General features: G+C 39.5%; 1 pseudogene; it reads left to right on the forward strand.

Moving 5' to 3' along the window:
* Positions 1–449: 449 nt before the first annotated feature.
* On the forward strand, positions 450–562 carry LOC122118510 (annotated as a pseudogene).
* The last annotated feature ends 21,163 nt before the right edge of the window (positions 563–21,725 follow it).

Here is a 21,725-nt window from a genome sequence, read left to right on the forward strand (position 1 = left end):
GACTTTGCAACTTCTCATTAGTAAAGTTTCTATAAACACTGAAATGTACATACTTAGTAGTATTTATCTGCTACCATAAATCTTAAATACTTTATAGAAAAGTATTATGACCTGCCAAACAGCCCCAGTTTTGGCATATATAAGCAAATTCCCAAAATTAAATATATTTAAAACATTAAAACTTTTAACAAACCTTAACACTTGCTGCAGTGTTCATTATGACAGGTCCCTTGTATAGAATAATTGAATTCCTCCTCCTACACATCTCTTGAACAACAAATAACTGGAATTATTTTGTTTTTGACATGTCAATCTTGACTTTATTCTTAAATGTGTACTTATGTAAGAAGTACATGGTTCTAAAATTTCACAATTCTTTTAAACTTAGTTTTTGTTGAATTGTCTAGTTTAAGAAAATCATTTACAATTTATATTTAAAAAAGAGTTCTGTGCTCAATTCAGCATCACATACACTAACATTGGAATGGTACAGAGAAGATTAACATGGCCCCTGCACAAGGATAACAGGCAAATTCCTGAAGCATTTCATCACCCAATTTGTTAGGAAATGGAAAGATGAGGAAAAAAAAATTATTAAGTGAAGTAAGCCAAGTCCAAAGAAACATTGGTCCCATGGTTTCTTTAAATTTCAATAACTAATATATGTCTGGGATAAGCAGAAAATGTCAAAAGTTATGTGTATATGACCAGATAAGGTTATGTTAACGGAAATGAACCCTAAGTTAGGGACACAAGTGTTTTTTTCTTGCTATTTTTTCTCATGTACTTATAACGTACAGTGTGGGTTTTTTTTTTTGTTTCTTTATATGTTTCTCCCCCATGCTATAACACCTGTTTTCACTGTATTTGAAGTTGGTGCGCCTACATCTTTTATATACTCTCCTCTAATTTGCTGAGTGGAAGGAATAAAACAAAATGCTTAAATAGGGATACAGGTTGACCCATTGTAACAATGAGATGCACAAGAAACTATGTTGTAAAGTGAACTTTACAACTGAGGCGGGGAAAGGGAGGAGGTTAATGGACTTGTGGAGGTGGGAGGGAAGGGATGGTAGGGGAACAAAAAGGAGGAAGTAACAATACTTGTTAGGAAATATACTCATTACCTTGCTCATGTAAGTGTTACTCCTATGTACAGTATTTTTACAATAAGAACGTATAAAAATGTTCTGAGATGGAAGAGTTTATTTCCTTTATTTTACTCATATAATATCGTTAGCAAAGAAATTCATGAAAAACTCCGTTATGAAGGCATTTTGAATAAATATGTGTGTGAATGCACGCATGTGTTCAAGCACTTGCATGTGTGTTGGCGTGCTCAGAGTTTGAAATGAGGGCTTCAAAGTCTTGCTAGGCCTTTTCTCTCTAGATTGGTGAGCTACTAAATGAGCTACATCTCCATTCTTGGCCCTTTGCTAGTTCATTAAAATTTTTGAAAAAGAATCTCATGAATTTCTTTTGCCCTGATTGGCTTCCAACAGTTAGCCACAGATCTCAGGATCGTGAGTAGATATCCCGAGTAGTTAGGATTACAGGTGTGACAAACCAGCAAAGGCTTTCAGAATAACGTTAAAAGTAGAAGAAAATTTACTTCAGCAGGGCATTTATTAGCATCTCCAATTTTACAGCATTTTGGAGTGATTATTTATGATTTTAAAATTTTTGGATACTTATAATACAGTAGGTGATGATATTTAAAATTTTAGTACTTTTTAAAAAGGATACTGGAATTGTGGGACAGAAGAAATTTTCCTCTCTTTGGACCTCAATGTATAAGCTCAGTTCTGTGCATGATAACCCAATGTCTCCAACAAAATCTGTGTTGAATACAAATGTGACATAAAACAATCACCATGGACAATATTTAGTATGTTATTATTTCTTGGACAATATGAATATTGAATTGAGAGTGTCATAGAATGGAGAGATTTTTATCTACCTTTTGTGTATTGCTGAAAGACTTTCTGAAACTTTGACTCATTTCCTTCCTCACTGTATGTGTCTTTAGGCCATGCACTTATTGCCTTTAATTACAATTTTTCCCAACACTAAAATGGTAATAACATTAGCATTAAAACAAATGTTATCTTAACAATTAAGGGAATAAAACTTGTGAAATACTTAACATAAACATGTAGGAATGAGCTTTGAGTTTAGCCAGCCGTCTTTTGTAAATACTAAATAGAATGTGATAAGTAGTACAGAAACCATTACATGTAGTGAGCAACCAGAAGTAATATCTATTGATCATGCTCTGCTTCCAAGGAAGCCAGGTGGATAACTTCTCATGCTGTAAATCAAATTGGTTATCTTATGTCTTGATAGTGTAAAAATATCAGGGACAGAATGATGAAGGAATGTTGTAGACTGAGGTGAAATCCATATGAAAATGTGCAAAACTGATAAAACATAAAAATATCTGAGCAGTATATTGTGTTTTACAACATTTTAGTTACATCGCAAAGATAAAGAACACATAGAAGGATAAATTCTTTTTTTGTTGTCCTATCATAGGTCCTTAGAAGTATGAACTCTTTCCTCATTCTTATACAGGCATCATCGGATGAGAGGAACTGTATTTTTTTTGTTTGCTTCCTTCCATTTATTCTTCAGTTTGAAATCTGAGCTACTTGAGACTGAAAGAAACCAAGGGAAATTAGAAAAACAGGCTTTGGAAAGAGCAATCAATGTAAAATAAATAAACTACAGCCTTGTAACAAGTCTAACTAAATTGAGTTATATAGTGTCAATTGTTAACAGAAAATGATTTAAGCAATACCATGTTTTTGAAAACTGAAAAATGTTGGGAGTTGCTACATTTTTTTTCTTTTCTACTACCTTGAATTAATTATTGATCTGGTTTAGCGAGATTAAAGATGAGATTAACCAGAAACCAGATTAAAAATGGACAAAAGTCTGAATAGACATGTTCTCCATAAAGCCCTGAAAATTTCCTGTGGGTTTACAAAGTTGTGTTTAATACAACTTCTAAGCTGCCTTAATACTTTTTGAGCAGAAGTCATTAGAGAAATATAATTCAAAATTACTATGATACAACTTCATAAATATTATAACTCATCAAAAAAAATCAATGGAACCAGTTATGGTGGTAAAGTCTTGTAATTCCAAGCATTTAGCAGGTTGGATTTAAGTCTAATGCCAGTATAGGGTACTGCAGATAATAAAAAACTGCCCTTTATTATCTTTGAATAAAAGGTAATAATTTTGGTGAGAGTGTGGAAAAAAGGAAATTTTCTACACTATTGGTCAAAAAACAGGTTAGTATCCTCGTTGTAGAAAGTAGTATGCAAGTTTCTATAGAAATCCAAAGTTAAGTTGAACCATCAATCATGTGATTATTTCTCTCTGGGTAACTTTTAAATATATCTGTAGTTCATTTTTATTCACATTATTCACAAGAGCAGCCAAGATATAAGTTAACGTTCAGTGTTCAACTACAGACTAATAAAGCAACTATGATACATGCACAAATATCTTTTTCTGTTTCATTCTTAAAATAACAAGAGATTGCTCCCATTAGCCACAACTTACAATGACCTGAAAGACGTATTCAAAATGAAGAAAAATGTTGTGTTCTGATCTTTGTAAACACACACACACACACACATACACACACACACACACACACACACACTCATCAACACCAAATATTAAGACAGAATTTTTTAAAACAAAGTAAAGCAAAGTGGAACTTCTGGGGCATTTAGTTGACAATGTAGAACATACTAGAAATACAATATGAGGTATAGAGTTGAAATGTATGAGGATACAGGGGACAACACTGGCCTTACATAGGAATGAAGCTAAGTAAGTGGGAGTTGTTCTTCCTAGTAGGGGTTGCTCTTTTAGTTATTCTTCTTTCAGTAATGGATAAGATGAATGTAATACTTTCAATATACCTCCTTGTTTGCAGAAATGATAACAAACAATATAGCAATAATGTTGCACGCTCAACATAGAACAAACTGTCAAATTAAAATACATGAGATTATCCTTGATGTAACTAATTATTACAAATAAGGGAATCCATGGGAACTATGTTTCTTTAAGTCTGGCTTATTTCACTTAATATGATTTTTTCCAAGACCTTCCATTTCCTTACAAATGAGGTGGTATCTTTCTTTCTGATGGAAGCATAGTATGTGTGTATGTGAGTGTGTGTGTCTCATTTTCTTGATACATTCATCTACTGAGGGGCATCAGAGTTGATTCCATATCTTAGCTATGGTAAATATTACTGCGATAACCATAATTGTGCTGATAGCTTTAGTGTGGCCTTGTTTGTGGTCATCAGGTTAAATGCCCAGAAGTGGGATTACTGGGTAATAGAGAGCATTATTGTGTACATCAAGGATAATCTTAGTAGATGAGTAGAATAGCTCAATAGCTATGTACATATGACCCTATAAGGTGATTCTAAGTGAAATGAACTCCAAGACATGTTCTTTGTTGTTGTTGTCCTTAATGTACTCCATGATTTCTTTTTATCCTTTTGTGGTTTCCCCACCTATGGTTTATCCCCTGTAGTCACTGTATTTGATTTTGATACCCTGTGTATTGTAAATATGTTGATCTGAACTGGGAAAGGGGAAGGAAAAAAAAATACAAAATAGTGAGACAAAGGACAAAGGGGGAACCTATGCAACAGTGATACTCACAAAACAATAGGTTGGAAACGATCTTGAGAGGTGCGTTGGGAGGGAAGAAGGAGAAAAATGGGTGAAGGGGTAAAAAGTTAGAAAAGAAATTAATTCATTACCTTAATTATGTAACTATAACCACTCTGTACATTACCTTGACAACAAAATTTAAATAAAAAATAAAATAAAATATATGAGAGCAGCAATACAGTCGGTGGGACTAGGGGAAATTCTGTACTATACAAAGCAAAGTAGAACAGCTGTGGAGAGCAGCAATTTGACTTCAATGTAGGAAGTAATAAACTAGCATACAGATTTTCAGATCATGTCAGTCATTAAAAAAGGAAAACAAGATGCATAATCAGCAAACCATTAGAGATAAAATAGAAAACTAAACAATTGAGTTGAAGAGATGAATTGGATCAAGAATAAAAAATGACAGAATTAGAAAACAATAACAAGATGGTAAGTTTAAAAAACATTACCGTAATTCTATTAAATGTTGTTTACATCACAATTTGTTAGAACTATAACTCAAATCACAGTTTGATAGTATATCATTTGAAAAATAGTTTACTTATAATTGATTACTTCATATTGAATGTTTAATATATAATTTTACTTTCTGCAGATGTAGAAAAGAAAAAATGAAACTAATTTTTAATAAATTTATGTAATAATTCAAAGTGTATCCTACACTTAGCACTCATCTTAATATGAAAAAATGAATTATTGCTCATGACTCTTGGTATTAGGTGGAAGGGTTCAGAATTGTAGTAAAATTCACACCACACAATACAGGAGGGTATGACTCCTCTAGGGCCAAGGAACTGGGAGATGAGAAACTGGTTTGGCTAGTACCTCAATGTTCTGTGGCATTATCCTTGACCTGGCTATGTCCCCTTTGTGTAAGTTCACTTCTTAACCCAGTGCTGGCCACACACCGGCCACTTGTGCTGTGGAAGTGGCAGGAGTAGAAGTGAGATCTAGAATGACCAAAATCTGGATTTATGGCCTGATTGGGGTGTCTTTAAAAAAATCTTAGAGCTGAAACTCAGACTTTGGCACTGTCCCTGAGCTTCCTTGATTCAAGGCTAACACTCTAACACTTGAACCACAGCTCACCTTTCATCTAGTTTAGTAGTTTAGTAGACAGAAGTGTCTCACATATTTTCCTGCTTGGGTGGGCTTCAAGTTGCCGCCCTAAGAGCTCAGCCACTTAAGTATCTAGGATTGCTGGTATGAGCCACTCGCACCTGCTAAGGATGTGTGTGTTTGTGTGTGTGTGTGTGTGTGTGTGTGTGTGTGTGTGTTTACCAGGGCTTGAACTCAGAGCCTCAGTGGTATGCTTTAGCTTGTTTGCACAAGGTTGGTGCTGTACTACTTGAACTACAGTAGCTCTGCTACCCATCATTTTGGCGATTCATTGGAGATAAGAGTCTGCCCAGGCTAGCTTTGAATCTTGATTGATCCTCAGGTCTCAGCTTTGAGTAGTCAGGATTATAGGCATGAGCCACTGGCACCCAGCTGCAAGGCTGTGTTTTCATAATCTCTTCTGTTCTAGCAGCTGTCTTGCCCTGGCCTAGATCTCTGACCTCCACATCAGCTCCCAGCAGCCCCTGACTGTGTGAAGAACATAAAGCTCAAGCCTGATCCCATTTCTTTTTTCTCAGGGGAGAAGGTTATATTTCATCTGAAGCCAGGGTTAGGAGGGGTAGCTCTAGATGGGTGCTCAGCTGGAGAGAGGTAGTCTGTTTTAGCCCAGAAAGAAACTGGCCAGTTGGTAATAGCTCATGCTCTCATATTCCTAGCTCCTCAGGAGTCTGAGATATGAGGATTGCCATTCAGAGGCAGCCCAGCTAGAAAAGTCTATGAGAATCTCTTCTGCAAATAACCACGCAAAAGCTGGAAGAAAAACTGTGGCTTAACTGGAAGAATGCTAGCCCTGAATGAAAAAAGTGAGGGACAGAGCCCAGGCCCTGAAATCAAGCCCTAGTCCCAAGATGCTTATGCACACACTCACAAAAAACACACACAGGAAGGTGGTTATGATGAGCTGAACTAGAACTGGAGGCAGTCATGAGGCATAGTTACAGTAAACTCTCAAGAGATACATCCATGTACAGGCCCACAGGACCATGGGAAGGACACTACTGATGCTTATTTGTAGTCGGCCCACGATTGCAGACCTTCATCTGCCCCCTAGCACTGGTGAGGAGAGCAGGCCTCTGAGGCCTGGGACTCCAGGGCCAGCGACTCCTACAAGCAACAACCAGCCAGCTGTGAATTCCTGAGCCTAAAATTCTTTCATAAGCCAAAACTCAACACCTGCCCAAGGTGTGCCTGACAAATTCACACTCTTGTGATGCCTGAATGAGTGGGCATTACCTGGTGTGATATCTTGCAGCTTCTGCCCTCCAGGCCCAGAACCGTGGTCTGAGATGTCAATTTACTGCTCAGATCCATATTACACCCATGACAGATGCCATTCTGATTATCTCCATGCCCCAAGGCTCATCCCTTCTCGGGTACTGTGGCTTGCTCTATAGGTAATGGTCTCCAAACAGGCTTCTCTCAAGACTTGTAGGACACCTAGACATTGGGAAACCCTCAGTAGCTGGAAAGAACTCTGCCTAGAGCAACAGAGTGCGGTCAAGCAGGCCAGGTGTTGGCCATGGGGCTTGAACTCTGGGCCTGGGCTCTGTCCCCAAGCTCTTTAACTTACCACTTGAGCTACAGAGCCACTTCCAGTTTTCTTGAGGTTCCTTGGAGATTAGAGTCTCCCGGAATCCTGCTTGGGCTGGCTTTGAACTGTGGTCCTTATATCTCAGCCTCCTGAGGAGCTAGGAGGACAGGTGTGAGCCACCAGTGCCCAGCTGATCTAGCCTTTCACCCCCAATAGACTAGGAGCTCCTGAAAGCTTTTCTGTATTATATCTGTGCCAGTACACGGGCTTGAACTCAGGGCTTGGGCTCTGGTCTCTTAACATTTTCCCTCACGGTTAGCACTCTACCACTTGAGCCACAGCTCCATTTCTGGCTTTTGGTAGTTAATTAGCAAGAAGACTCTCACTAACTTTCCTCCCCTGAGCTGGCTTGACCCACGATCTCTATCTCATCTCAGTCTCCTGAGTAGCTAGGATTTACAGGGGTTGAGCCACTGGTGGCTTTGGGCTAGAAGCTTTTCTTAAGCAAGCTTTATTCCCTGTGTTTGCCTTGACTCCTCCATGCAAAGGAGGTCTGAGGGTCAAGAGTTGTGAAAAATAAGCTTCCAGCCACAGGAAATGGCTGGGGTACTTGGTAAAAAGCAAGCTAATCTTCCCCCTGGGCCCTATTCTGGGACCCGACCATGTACCCTACCTGTGACTCAAGTACAAACCTTCACCCAACCTTGAATGTCCTCCCAGACTTGTCTGAAGCCACAGAACCTTTATCCCACCCACACCATCTGCTCTACACACACCTCAGGACCTTTGCCCATGTTGGACCTTCTGCCTGATGACCCTCTGTCCTGAATCCAAATCTTAGAACTCCTGTGGAATTTTGCACTGGTTATATCACCTCGTGGAGCAAGTCTTTTCTTCCCTTCTCCCTTTTTTTTTTTAATATTGAGTTGCTAGAGATGACACTTTTGCAGGTTGACTGGCAAATGTTCTATCTTGGTGTGTGTGTGTGTGTGAGTGTGTGTGTGTCTGCATGGGTGTACCAGTCCTGGGGTTTGAATTCATGGCCTGGATGCTATCCTATCCTTGAGCTTTCGTGCTCAGTGCTAGCACTCTACTACTTGGGCCACAGCTCTACTTCTGGTTTTTGGATGTTTAATTGGAGAAAAGTGTCTCATATAGGCTTTCTTGCTTGCAATTGGGATCCTCATATCTCAGCCTCCTGAGTAGCTTACAGGGGGGAGCCATCAGCACCTGCCATCTACCCTACCTCTTACCTATAACCTCGGTCTTCCTCTGAGTCCTAGAAGAATATGTCTCACCAGGCTCACTTTTTTTTGCCAGTCTTTGGGCTTGAATTCAGGTTCTGGACATGTTTCTGAGCTTCTTTTGCTCAAGGCTAGCACTCTATCACTTAAGCCACAGTCCCACTTTTGGCTTTTTCTGTTTGTGTGCTACTGAGCAATCAAACCCAGGGCTTAGTGCACGCTAGGTAAGCACTCTACCACTAAGCCACAATCACAGATCAAGACTCACTTCTAACAGGAATTATGAGGGTGAGATTGGCATACCCCTTTCGGCATAGATATTGCTGACTATTTCATGTCTTTGCCCTGATTTGGGACCAGCCTGTGACTCAGCAATGAGGAATGATAAATGAATGATATCCACCATGCCCCAGAGGTCTAGTCTCACATTCTACAGAAAGATAGAGAATATGGAGCCAGAAACTTTGTCAACTCCTACAGTATAGGTACTGTGGTCTCCCTGGAGGAAGTGGCTTGCTGCTAGGTATCCCATCGGGCTTCAGTTATTAAATGGTAGAAAAGGATACTATGTTCAAGCTGCCAGCTCAGACTTAGTACAATGCAAGTCTTGTCCCAGCTTCCCCAGGTTGGACGGCTGGGCATGGGCAACCTGCTGAATGCCCATCATCCATCCATCATCCATCCATACACAGAGACATGGAGTTATTGCCTCTTTTTTTGGGGGGGGTGGACAGTTCCGGGTTTGTACTATGAGACTAGACCCTGTCCGTGAGCTCCTTTGCTCAAAGGTAGTGCTCAGCCCTTGAGCCACAGCCCAATTCATGTTTGTTTGTTTTTTTCCTGTGATCTCTTAGAAATAAGAATGTCTTGGACTTTCCTGTCCCGGTTGAATTCAAATTGGCATTCTATATATCTCAGCCTCCTGATGAGTTAGGATTACAGGCAGGAGCTCCTGGATCCTGGGTTTCTTTTCTTCTTGTTCTTTTTTGTAATCATAACAATCTGAAATCTTGACGCTGTCATTCCAATGGTTTGCGTTATAAGTAAACTACCCAAGCCTAGAGTTCGAATACCAAGACTGCCACCCACAAATTGAAGGTGATCCTGACAAACTCATTCCTATTAAGGTGAATGCTAATGGAATGTTATAAAAGTAATAATTAAATTTGCAATTAATTCATGATTCTATTTTAGAATGCCACATAAAAATTATTGGATTTATATCTTCCATTCTAGCACATGGTATGATTCCCCTAATGGAAGGATATTGACTAATTTTTAATCAAGGCTTTTATAAGTATTCAAACGTGATACTTCATTAAATGGAAGCATAATTTGCTAACTAATAATTGGTTTTATATATATTATCTATATCCTCAAATTCCCTCTCTCTCTTCATATATATATATGTATGTATGTATATATCTACACACCAATTTATCTATCTATCTATATTGTGTACTCCTGTGGCTTGATCACAGGTCCTCAGAACTTTCTGGCAGCTCAGTTTGCTAGAGCCTGGTGTGCTAAGACTGTGACCCCATTTATGGCCATTGTAGGACATAAGTTGAAATCCCAGCATGTCCAAAAATTTATTCGTGTAGTAAGAAGCCAATTTTGACACTTTTTTTTTCCTTTTCTGTGAAAGTCCTGGGTCTCAGTATGATGTATAATCCATATGCAAATATATCCTATGTGATATGATGTAATAAAAGAACTGTTATATGTGTAATAATACTAAATAAATAAGGGTAATAAACATAATATGCAATAAACCCATGTATGTAAGTAGATCTCATATATTAATATTACTTTTTCCAGTGCTGGTGCTTCATTTCAGGCCCTGGGAACTGGTCTGAATTTCTTGTCTTCAAGGATGGTGGGCCTTTCCCCTTCATCCACAGTGCCACAAAGTTATCCAGACCCTGAGTTCAAATACAAGGCCTGCCAGAAAAATAGTGCAAATTCCAAACCATGGAATTACTATTATTATTATTATTATTATTAGCCGAGCACAGGGCTTGCTCTCAGGTCTTGATACCTCTGCCACAGCCAACTCTTGTATCCTAGGACCTAAGTTCAAATTTTGGGGCTGGCAAAAAAAAAAGAAGCATAAAACTGACAAGTTCAAGAAGATGGTTTTACTTTAGTTTCCTTTGTATTGTGACCATCCTGGATGTAAATGACAATGCAAAGAAAGAGTACATGACCTTGTATTGCTGATGTTTGGTGGACTATTAAGGAAGCCATAGCCGAAACTGGCAACTTAGGTGTGGAGGTCGAATCCTGGGATTGCCACTAATGAATGGCAGAGATTCTAAGAAACCAAATTCTCAAGTACATCCATACAAATAGAATGTTATAAAAGTAACAACTAAATAAGTAGTTAGTGTTTGATTATATTATAAAATTATACACAACATTTATACAACCATGACTAATTTTCAGTTAATACTTTATTATGTATGCAATCATGATACTTAAAAAGGGAAGGCGTAATTTCATTGCCAATAATCGGTAGCAATATCATGTATGAATTTTCATAGTATACAGACATCTCTCTCTTGTTTCATGCATCTATCTGTCTGTCTGTTTGTCTGTCTATCTATCTATCTATCTATCTATCTATCTATCTATCTATCTATCTATCTATCTATCTATCTATCTATCTACCAATCTACACATTTATCTGTTTATACACTTGTTACTACTGGGACTCAGTATTAGAGTGCTCGCCTAATACGTATAAAGCCCTGGGTTTGATTCCTCATTGCCACATGCACAGAAAAATCCAGAAGTCATTCTGTTGCTCAACCAGCTGAGCACTAGCTTTGATCATAAAAGCTTAGGGACTGTGTCTAGACTCTTACTCAAGATCCAGGAATGGCACCAAAAAAGATAGAATGTTCTGACTGCAACTATATAAGGATAGGACTGCAAATACTTCATCACAGAGCAAGCCGGGAATCTGGTGCTGACAGCTGCCATCTAACCTGACTTAGCCAGAAGTAAACTGCTGCAACTCAGATCCACAGAACCAGCTGCTGCTGGCTCACTCACCCCATCATCCAAGATGCTGGGGGACTGAGATCTGACACTGGTGGGTTTAAAACCCAGCGCTGGCAAGAAATCTGTGAAACTCTGAGCTGTGGCTCAAAGTGGTAGAGTTCTAGCTTTGATCAAAAGGTCTTAGGACAGTATCCCCAACCTTTCAGTGCAATCCCCATGGCTGACTCTACCTACCCAATAAATCCCACCCCTCTAAATCATTAGATGTGAACTTTGTGTAGTTTGTGATGTGTTTATGAAAGAATGGTGATACTAATGGAAGCACCCTAATTCTAATGACAGCGTGTGGGATACAGCTATGTGATGAGTCCTTCATGAGGTGTTGTGGCTAAGTCCTTCACGGGGTACATTCTTTCATCTGGTCCTTGTAAGAGCTCCACAAGTCAGATGATTGTGCAGATGAGAAACTTGGGGCTCAGATATCCCCATGTCAGGGCCAAAATGATGTATGTACCTAACTCTATTGAGTTGTCTCCTGCAGACAATTGTTTTGGTTTATTTTTCTCAGTCGTGGACCTTGAACTCAGGGCCTAGCCACTGACCCTTCCCTGTTGGGCTCATGGCTAGCATCTTACCATGTGGAACCAAGGACCCCTTACAAAGGAGTGTAACAGTCTAGGTGTCTGTAGCTTAGGTGTGTCATCCTGTCTACTCAGCAAGCTGAGATGTAACAATCTCAGTTCCAAATTATCCCAGACACAAAGGTTCCCATGAGACTATTATCTCCTATTCACTACTTAGAAACTTGAAGTGGAAACTGGGTTCCGGCGACTCACGCCTGTCATCCTGGCTACTCAAGAGCCTGAGAGCTGAGGATCACAGCCTGAAGCCAGGGTGGGCAGCAAAATCCTTGAGAGGCTTCTCTCCAGTGAATTACCAAAAATCTGCAGGTGTGCTGTAGCTCAAGTGGTAGAGTGCTTGGCTTTAGCTGAAGAGTTCAAGGACAGCACCCAGGACTAGATTTCAACTCCTCCAATTTCCAAGAAAAGAAAGAAAAAAACCTGAAGTGGACTGCTGGAAATGTGTCTGAGGAGTAGAGTGCTTTGCATGTATGAATCCCTGGGTTGGATTCCTTAGTACCACATCACTAGAAAAAAGCCTGAAGTAGCTCTGTGGCTCAAGTGATAGAGTGCTATCTTTGAACAGGAGAAACTCAGATACAGTGCTCAGGTCCTGAGTTCAAGCTCCAGGACAAGTGTATGCACACACATACATGAACACACACACACACGCACACACACACACACACACACACACACACACACACACACACACACACACACACACCACAGATACCAGAAATGAAGCTGTGACACCAAATGGTAAAGCACTGAGCTTCTGTTCTCATCTCATGGTCAGCACCCAGGCCCTTTGTTCAACCCCAAACCTAGCCACCCAGGACCCAACTAGGAGAGGTCAAAGGTTTCAAAACCTGATGAGCTTCACCAGCCCTAAATGACAGGAAGCATTGTTCTATTACCCATGTGCTTAGATTTTGCAAACTTCCAGAAACCTAGTAAGGCACCATTGCCGATAATGAATCATTTTATTAGGTTCAGATCCCTTATTGTCTGACAGAAGGACCATTGAATTAATTGTAGCAGTTTATTTCAACACTGAAACATAGTCTAAAAAAGACAGGATGAGTGCAGAGAACTTGGCCTTCCACAGAAGGTGGCACAAATGAAGGCTTCCTGTCAAAACAGAGCACTGGGGAGAGAGATAGATTGGGGTACAAAGAGGTCTTTTTCTCTTGGCCTTCAAAGCCTGCCCACACTCATCCTCACTAATTGCCCCGGATGAATTGTTTGTTACACAGCTGTACAGGATTCAAGCTTTTTTTTCTGCCTGTTCCAACAATGAGACAGAGTTTCTCCAGCAGCCTGGGGTGAGGAGAAAACCTCAGGCTACCATGGGAACAGTGAGGGAAGCCCCGGAACATGCACTGTCTTGAAAAGACTGTCTGTGCTATGAAATCATTCTATTCAAAGCAAATTTCCTAGTTAGGTGCCTTTCATTATAGGGACTCTGGACCTTCACCGATAGAAATGCATGATACATGCCTGGGGAGACATGGAGTTACTTGTTTTTTGTTTGTTTGGCATGTCTGGGGGCTGTATCATGAGCCCAGGCACTGTCCCTGAGCTTCTTTTGCTCAAGGGTAGCACTCTTTCTTTGAGCCACAGCTCCATTCATGGCAATTTTTTATTCCTGTGATCCCTCAGAAATAAGAGTACTGTGGACTTTCCTTTCCAAGCTGAATTCAAACAGGCATTCTCTACCTCTCAGACTCCTGAAGAGCGAGGATTACAGGCAGGAACCTCTGACACCTGCCTTTCTTTTCTTCTTGTTCTTTTTTTTTCATTGTGATGAACTGAAATCTTCACAGTGTCATTCTAATGGTTTGCATTTAGAAGTAAACTACCCAGGCCTAGAGCTGACTGCCAGGACTGCCACCTACAAATGGAAGGAGATCTGGAGAAAATCTTTCCTATTCATGTGAATGCTTAAAGGAATGTTATAAAAGTAACAATTAAATTTGCAGCTGGTTCATGATTTTCTTATAGAATGCCACACAAAAAGTAGTGGATTATGTCTTCCATTCTAGCACCATGGTATGATTCTCCCAATTAAAGAATACTGACTACTTTTACATTAATACTTTAATAAGTATTCAACCATAATACTTCATTAAATGGAGGCATAATTTATTAATAATTCATAATATATATATAATTTAATATCTTCACATTCTCTCTCTCATATATATTGCAAACTATACATCTATCTATCTATATCTATATTTATATCTATCTATATCTATCAATCACTACTATGGCTTGTTCCCAGGTCCTCAGAACTGACTGGCACCTCAGTTTGCCAAAGCCTTTTTTTCTACAACAGACCCTTTCATGAATTGGGCATTGTGGGCTGTAAATTCAAATCCCAGCATGGCGAAAATTTTATATGTGGAGTTAGAAGCCAATTTTGAGACATGTTTTTTTTCCTTTTCTGTGAAAGTCCTGCTCTCAGTAAGATTTATAATCCATATGCAAATAGATCCATGTGATAAGATGTAATAAATGAAATAGATGATATATATATATATACTAATACTAAATAAAATAAAAAAAAATAAGGGTAATAAATGTCATAAGGATTAAACCCATGTATGTAAATAGATCTCATATATGGATATTATTTTTTTCAGTGCTGGGGCTTGTATTTGGGCCCTAGGAACTAGGCTGAAAATCTTGTCTTCAACGATTGTGAACTTCCTCTCCCCCACAGTGCCACAGAGTTACCCAAACCCTGAGTTCAAATCCCAGGCCTGCCAGAAAAGTGGTGAAAATTCCAAGCCAGGGCCTTAATTTTATTTTGGCCGTGCCTGGGGCTTGAACTCAGCTCATGGCAACTCTGTCTCAGCTTCGATCATCCTAGGCTGGTGTGAAGCTTCAGGACCCACAGCCCATCCTGAGATCCTAGGACCCAAGTTCAAACCTTGGGACTGGCAAAAAAAAAAAAAGGAGAAGTGCTGGGAAGGTGGCTCAGTAATAGACGGCTTGCCTTGCATACATAAGGCCCTGGGTTCGATTCTTCAGCACCACATAAGCAGAAAAAATGGAAGTAGTGCTATGGCTCAAGTGGTAGAGCGATAGCCTTGAGTTGAAGAGTTGAGGGACAGCACCCAGACCCATAGTTCTGGACCCAAAACTGAAAAAAAAAAAAAGAAAAAGAGAGGGAAATAAAGGAGAAGCATAAAACTGGGAAGTCCCAGAAGGCAGTTTTACATTGTTTTTCCTTTGCATTGCAACAATCCTCTAAATGACAGGGCACAGAAAGTGTACATGACATTGCACTGCTGAAGTTTAGTGGACTCTCAGGGAAGGCATAGCCAAAATCAGCAACCTAGGCCCCGTGTGCGAATCCCAGGACTGCCACCTATGAATGGCAGTAGAGTCTAAGAAACGCATTCTCATATATATCCATACGAATGGACTGTTACAAAGTAACAATTATATTAGTAGTTAGTGTATGATTATATTATAAAATTATACACAATAATTATAGTACATTGACTAATTTTCAGTTAATACTTTGTTATGTATTCAACCATAATACTTAAAAAAAGGAAGGAATAATTTATCGATAATTGGTAGTAATATAGTATATATAATTAACTAATATACAGACATTTCTGTCTCGTTTTATATATACATACTTACATATATATATATTTCTATATGTGTATATATATGTATATATATATATATGTGTGTGTGTGTGTGTGTGTGTGTAACAATCTACATATCTATTTCTACACTTGTCATTCCTGGGGCTCAGTTGTAGAGTGCTTGCCTAGTATGTATGAAGCCCTGGGTTCGATTCCACACTATCATATGCACAGAATATGCTGGACGTACTGCTGTCACTCAAGCAGTAGTGCACTGGTGTTGAGCATGAAAGCTTAAGGACTGTGTCTAGACCCTTACTCAAGTCCCAGGACTGGCACCAAAAACAAATTAGAATGTTCTGAGTGCAAGTATAGAAAGTCAGGATTTCAAATACCTCATCACAGAGCAAGTTGGGGGTCTGAAGCTGATGGCTGCCATCTAACCTGACTTAGCCAGAGGTCAACCATAGAACCAGATGCTGCTGGCTCAACCCTTGCTGCGTGGGAGATGAGATCAGACACTGGTAGGTTGAAAACTCAGCCCTGGTAGGAAGTCTGGGAGACTCTGAGCTGTGCCTCAAAGTGGTAGAGCTCTAGCCTTGAGGAAAATATCTTAGGACAGTACCTCCAACCTATGAGTGCAATCCCCGAGGCTGATGACCCTCCCCACAAAAACACCCCTCTAAACCGTTAGATGTAAACTTGTGTGGTTTGTGACGTGTATCTGAAAGACTGTTAATACTGATTAAAGTACCCTAAATCTAATGACAGTTTATGGGATACAGCTAGGTGATGAGTCCTTCCTGAGGTGCTGGGTGCTGAGTCCTTCATGGGGTGCTGGGTCATTCATGGGGTACTGTGTGCTGAGTCCTTCACAGGGTGCTATGTGCTGAGTCCTTCATGAGTTGTTTACTTTCATCTGGTCCTTATAAGAGCTATACAAGTAAGATGATTGTGCAGATGAGAAAGTTGAGGCTCACATATGTCCCCAAGGCAGGGCCAAATTTATGTGTATACTGAGCTCTAGTGACTTGTCTCCTGTAGGCAATTGTTTTGGTTTAGTTTTCTCCATCATGAACTTTGAACTCAGAGCCTAGGTGCTGAATTTATTCTTGGGCTCATGGCTAACATTCTATAATGCGGAGCCAAGAACCCCCTTGAAGCAAATTGTCATGGCTTAGGTGTCTTTAGCTGAGGTCTATCATCCTGCCTGCTCAGGAAGTTGAAAGTCTCGTTTCAAAGCTATCTCAGATCATGGTGCAAAGCCAGCTTGGGCAGGAAATTCCTTGAGATGGTTATCTCCAATAAACCACCAGAAAGCCTGAAGGGACACTGTAGCTCAGGTGGAAGACCACTAGACTTGAGCTGAAAAGATCATAGACAGCACCCAGACCCAGACTTCAACTCCTCCAACTTACAAGAAAAGAAAGAAAGAAACCTGAAATGGAGTGCAGGGAATTTTTCTTAGGGTTAGAATGCTTTGCATGTGTGAAACCCTGGGATTGAATCATCAGTACCACATCCATAGAAATGTTCCACATCCTTGAAGTGGCTCTGTGGCTCAAGTGGTAGAGTGCTGTCCTTGTACAGGAGAAACTGAGGTACAGTGATAAGGTCCTGAATTCTAGCACCAGGACTGGTGTATACATGTGTGCATTAGTGCGCACGTGCACATGCAAGCACACACACACACACACACACACACACACACACACACACACACACACATAGGCACCGTTGCCAATAATGAATTATTTCATTAGGTTCAGCTCCCTAATTGTCTTCCAGAAGGACTCTTGAATTAAGGTAGTAGTTTGTTTCAAAACAGAAACATAGTCTTACAAAGACAGGATGAGTGTAGGGAACTTGGCCTGCCACGGGAGGTGGCACAAATGAAGGCTTCCTGTCAAAAGAGAGCACTGGGGAGAGAGATAGCTTGGGGTACAAAGAGGCCTTTTTCTCCTGATCTTCAGAGCATGCCCACATTCATTCTCACTAAATGGCCCAGATGAATTGCTTGTTACACAGCTCTATAGGAGTGAGGCTTTTTGTCTGCCTGTTCTAAAAATGAGGCAGACTTCCTCCAGCAGCCTGAGGTATGAAGAACCCCTCATGCTACCCTGGGAACAGTGAGGGTAATCCCGGAACATGCACTGTCTTGAAAGCACTCTCTATGCTATGAAATCATTCTATTCAAAGCAAATTTCCTAGCTGGGTAGCTTTCTTCATAAAAACTCTTGATGTTCACTGATACAAATACATGCATACATACACAGACACATGGAATTAATGGCTCTTTTTTGTGGCAGGTTCTGAGGCTTGAACTGTGAGCTTAGACATTTTCCCTAAGCTCCTTTTGCTCAACGAACCATTTTATTTTGTCTTAAACCATGATTACCATAGGCTGGGGTGCAGCTTTTACACCCACAAATGATCTAGGGATCCTAGGACCAGAGTTCAACTCTCAGCACTGGCAAAAGTACATCCAACCAACAAAAATGGAGGAGGAGAAAAACAGGAAGTTTTACACAATAGTTTTACCTTTGTTTCCTTTGTACTGTGACCCTCCTGGGTCTCAGTGACTCAGCTTGAAAATTTACGTGAGCTTGCATGGATGAAGGCTGGGGCCTCTCAGTGAAGCCTGAGTCTAACCCAGACACCTAAGCCCTGAGTTCGATCCTAGCACTGCCACCTATACACGGCTGAAGATCCTAGGAAACTTGTTCCTATGTATAGGAACACTAACAGAATGTTTGAAATGTACTAACTGAATGACTAATTAGATAGTCATTCTAGTATAAGGTTGTATGCAATAAATATAGGTCATTGATTAATTCTTTATTAAGTGTTCTACCGTGATTAATTAATGGAGGCATAATTTTAGACCAAATAATTGGTAGTAATGGAATATATAAATATAAGCTATAGTCATAACTCTTTATATAGGGTTACACACTAGAATCTACGTAAAAGTCTGTCTCTCTCTTTTTATATTTATAGATGTATATACATATGTAAATACACACACATGCACACACACACACACACACACACACACACACACACACACACACACTGCAATCTACACATCTATCTGTTTACATATTGGCCATTCCTAGGGCTTGATCTCAGGTCCTCAAATTTGCCTACCAACTTCACTTGCATCAAACTGGTATGCTAACATTTAACCATTCCTGAAGTGGGTCTGCTAGGCCCTGAGATCAAGTCACAGAACTGCCAAAAACTTAGTACTGGTGGAAAAGCCAATTGTCACACTTGTTTTCCTTTTTGGTGAAAGCCCTGGGTCTCAGGAATGATGTAGAATACATAGGCAAATCTATGTCTTATGTAAAAAGATGCAAAAAATGGTATATGTGTAATCATACTCATTAAAATACATAAGAAATAAATAAAAAACAAATAAAATGAATAAGTACACTAATCACAATATGCAGTAAATGTGTATGTAAATATAAATCATGTATTAAAATGTATATGCATATTATTCTTTAGAGTGTTAGGACTCGAATTCAGGCCCTAGGAACAGGCCTGACTTTTGTCTTCCAGCAAGGTGAACTTCCCCATCCCCCACAGTGCTGCATATTTACCCAGAGCCTGAGTTCAAATCCCAGGTCTGGCAGATAAAAGGGCATGAATTCCAAGACAAGTAGCCTCATAATATTTTAAATATTTTTAATGTATCAATGTATGTACTTATTTATTTCTTTTTATTTTGTTAAGCACAGGGCTTGAACTCAGGTCGTGGAAATTCTGCCTCAGCTTTGATCACTCTAGGCTGGTGTGCAGCCACTGGACCCACAGCTGAACCTGGGTTCTTTGGCCCCAAAGGCTGACAGGGGAAAAAAAAATTTAATGCGACACAGAAAAAAAAAAAATACCTGGCAACTTGCAGATAGCTGCCAGTTTTCCATTTGTTTGGTTTGCAAGGTGACCATCCTGTGTCTGAATGACACGGCTGAAAAAGGTTGATAATCTGGCATTGCTGAAGGCTGGCGCGCTACCAGGAAAGCCATAGGCCAACATGGTAACATAAGTCCTGTGTTAGAAGCCCCTTCCTGTCCCCTACAAATGGAGGGAAATCCTAAGAGTCTCGTTCCTATTCATAGGAAAATTATGAATGGCAAGGTGGAATTGGTTGTTTCTGAATACTACTATACAATTAGACAGAATGAGTTTAGGCGGACAATGTATTTTAATGAGTATTTTTTGACACATTCAAAGAATACTATTAATTACATGGACGCAATAGTTTCCAAACAGCGGTTGAATTAATTAATATTTCATTAAGGATGAAAACAATAATATTAATTATATGGAGGCATAATAAATACCCAAGAATTGGTAGAAATGTAGTGTATATAACTGAAGAATATATAGACATCTCTGGCACTCTATAAATATCTGTATTTATTTGAATCTTCATGTCAATCTGTTCATATTTTGTCAATGCCTGGGGTTAGATCTCAGGTGCTGGAGATGCTTGTCTGCTCCATATGCCCCAGGCTGGTGTGTTGACACTCACCTATTCATGAATTGGGTCTTGTAGGCCGTGAATTCAGTTGCCAGCACTCACAAAAATTGAATCGTGGATTAAGAAGTCCATGGTGATTCACTTTTTCCTTTTCTGTGAAAGTCCTGGGTGTCAGGTGTGAAGTTTCATATATAGGCAAATCTATACCCTATGTAATAAATGTAATAAAAATTTCATGTTTAATAACAGTTAATAAAATAAATGATAAATAAATGAATTAAACAAAAATAAAATGAATAGCTATATTAAGCTCGATATGGGGTCAACATCTGGGGCTCGATCTCAGGGCCTAGGAAAGCCTGGCAGCTGAATTGGCTAGAGGCTGCTGTGCTAACAGTCACTCATTCATGAATTAAACCTTCTAGGCCCTGAGTTTAGATCCCAGTACTGCCAAAAATGTAATTGTGGAGTGAGAAGCCAAGCGTGACACATGTTTTCTTTTTCTTTGAAAGTACTCGGTGACAGGTAGGATGTATAATTCAGATGCAAATCTATAAGCTATGTAATAGGATGTCATAAATGTAAAAAATGTCATAAGTGGAAGAATTGTCACTACAATAAATGAAAAAAAGATTGAATTAATAGTGAATCATTCTAGGATAAAATAGACACAATAATTATAGGACATAGATTAAGTTTAATATTTTATTAAGCATTAACAGAATAAAAATTGCATGGAAACCTAAATACCTAATAATTGGTAAAAAGAGATGATACATATTAATAATATATAGACATCTGTCTCATTCTATAAAATATGTGATTATATATATGGGTGTATGTACATATGTGATAAATACTAATAGGATATTTAATTAATGTTTTATTAATTGTTTACTGGGACACATCATTAAATGGAGACATAGTGTAATACCTAATAATTGGTAGTAATATCTATAAAATAATAATATACAGAAATCTTTTTGTTTATATAATATTTATAAACAGTAATCTCTATCTATGCCTTATTCACTCCTGGGGCCTGGTGGTTGAGTGCTCGCCTAGTAAGCACAAAGCCCTGGGTTCGATTCCTCAGTGTGACATAAACAGAAAACCCGGAAGTTCTGCTATCTTTCAATCAATTGAGTGCTGGCCTGGAGCACAAATGCTTAGGAACAGTGTCAAAGCCCTTACTCAAGCTCCTGGACTAAGGCCACAAAAAGGTAGAATGTTCAAATGTAACTAGAGAAGGACAGGACTTCCACTACCTCATCACAGAGAAAGCTAGTAGTCTGGTGCTGACAGCTGCCACCTAACCTGACTTGGCCAGATGTAAACTGCTGCAACCCAGCTCAATGGGTTACCCCTGTCATCCTGG

This window comes from Dipodomys spectabilis, unplaced genomic scaffold, assembly GCF_019054845.1.
Source record: "Dipodomys spectabilis isolate Male_0828 unplaced genomic scaffold, ASM1905484v1 ptg000154l, whole genome shotgun sequence".
Lineage (NCBI taxonomy): Eukaryota > Metazoa > Chordata > Mammalia > Rodentia > Heteromyidae > Dipodomys > Dipodomys spectabilis.